Source organism: Chrysochloris asiatica, unplaced genomic scaffold, assembly GCF_000296735.1.
Source record: "Chrysochloris asiatica unplaced genomic scaffold, ChrAsi1.0 scaffold00011, whole genome shotgun sequence".
In the NCBI taxonomy this organism is placed as follows: Eukaryota; Metazoa; Chordata; class Mammalia; order Afrosoricida; family Chrysochloridae; genus Chrysochloris; species Chrysochloris asiatica.
The window spans coordinates 5645683-5647350 of NW_006408529.1; the positions used below are offsets into that span (position 1 = coordinate 5645683).

The following is a 1668-nucleotide window of genomic DNA, read 5'->3' on the forward strand; positions in this document are numbered from 1 at the left end:
CCACTTTGCCAATCCATCTCACTGGGGGTCTTCCTCTTTTTTTTCTCTGACTGTCCACCTTACTAAGCATGGTATCCTTTTCCAGCAACTGGTTCCTCCTGACAATATGTCTGAAGTATGTGAGAAGTTTGGTCATCCTGGCCTCCAAGGATCACTCTGTCTGTACTTCTTCCAACACAGATCTATATGTTCTTCTGGCAGCCCATGGCACTTTCAATATTCTCTTCCAACACCATAACTCAAAAACATCAATTCTTCTATGGACTTCCTTATTCTCTGTCCAGATATTGCATGCATATGAGGTCACTGAAAAAACTATGGCTTGTGTCAAGAGCACCTTAGTCTTCAAGCTGACACCTTTGCTCTTCAACACTTTAAAAAGAGAGAGTCAGGCTGTGGTTGATCGTACTCAGGCAGCTAGTACTGGGGCAACTCAGTCTTCAGAAGTGGCTACAGCTGCAGCAACAACTACAGCAATAACTACAACAACAAGTTCTGGAGAACAGTCCCTTGAATTTTTACAGAATCAGCCTCAGTTCCAATAGATGAGACAAATTATTCAACAGAATTCTTCCCTGCTTCCAGCATTGCTACAACAGATAGGTTGAGAGAATCCTCAATTACTACAGCATATTAGCCAACACCAGGAGCATTTTATTCAGATGTTAAATGAACCAGTTCAAAAAGCTGGTGGTCAAGGAGGAGGAGGGGTTAGAGGTGGCAGTGGAGGAATTGCAAAAGCTTGAAGTGGTCACATGAACTACATTCAAGTAATGCCTCAGGAAAAAGGAGCTATAGAAAGGTTAAAGGCATTAGGATTTCCTGAAGGACTGGTGATACAAGCATATTTTTGCTTGTGACAAGAATGAGAATTTGACCGCCAATTTTCTTCTACAACAAAATTTTGATGAAGATTGAAAGAAACTTTTTTTTTTTTAATCTCACACTTCACACCAGTGCTTTACACTAACTTTGTTCACTGGATTGTCTGGGATAATTTGGCTCATATCCACAATACTTGGTATAAGGTAGTAGATTGTTGGGGTGGGGAGAGAGGTATACAGGATATAGGGCAGGGATAAATACAGTGCATGTCTGCTTAAATTAGCAGAAGCCACAAATCCACACAATGTGTAAAATATTGTACAACCAAAAATCAACATTTGCAGGTCTTTATTTATTCTATAATATTGTAGGTAACTTTTCCTAGGCTGCACTTTTTTTAGTGTCATAGATCCAGAAATTTAGTGTAATGATCTGCTTTGTATTTCTTTGACTTAACATTGGTTTCAGAAAGAATCTTTGCTACCTAGAATCTTATAGTCTCTATTTAATGGCAAAACTGGATATTAGCTTTGTGGAATTGAAAAAAAAAAATTGGAGCAACTTCAAACAGAAATGCCAAATTATTGATGGTTATTGTTGCTACTTCAAATAAGTATACAATTAATGTATAAGGAATTCCATTCTTTCATGTTAAATACTTGAGGGCAAGGGGGAATGTGAACATTTTCTTTTTTTGAACCTTTTGTTAAAATGAAAATCATTACTGCTATTTTAAAATGTCTTAATCTTTGAATGTGAGACCCTTCTAACATAATTTGAGACTCTGTACAAGTATAGGCAGAGTTATTTTCCTGTTTATATTTTGTTTGTTTGTTTGTTTGT

At 37.2% G+C, this 1668-nt stretch overlaps 1 pseudogene; it reads left to right on the forward strand.

The window, feature by feature from the left end:
* LOC102826294 overlaps positions 1–918 on the forward strand; it is a 49660-nt pseudogene extending 48742 nt beyond the window's left edge.
* Positions 919–1668: the final 750 nt, after the last annotated feature.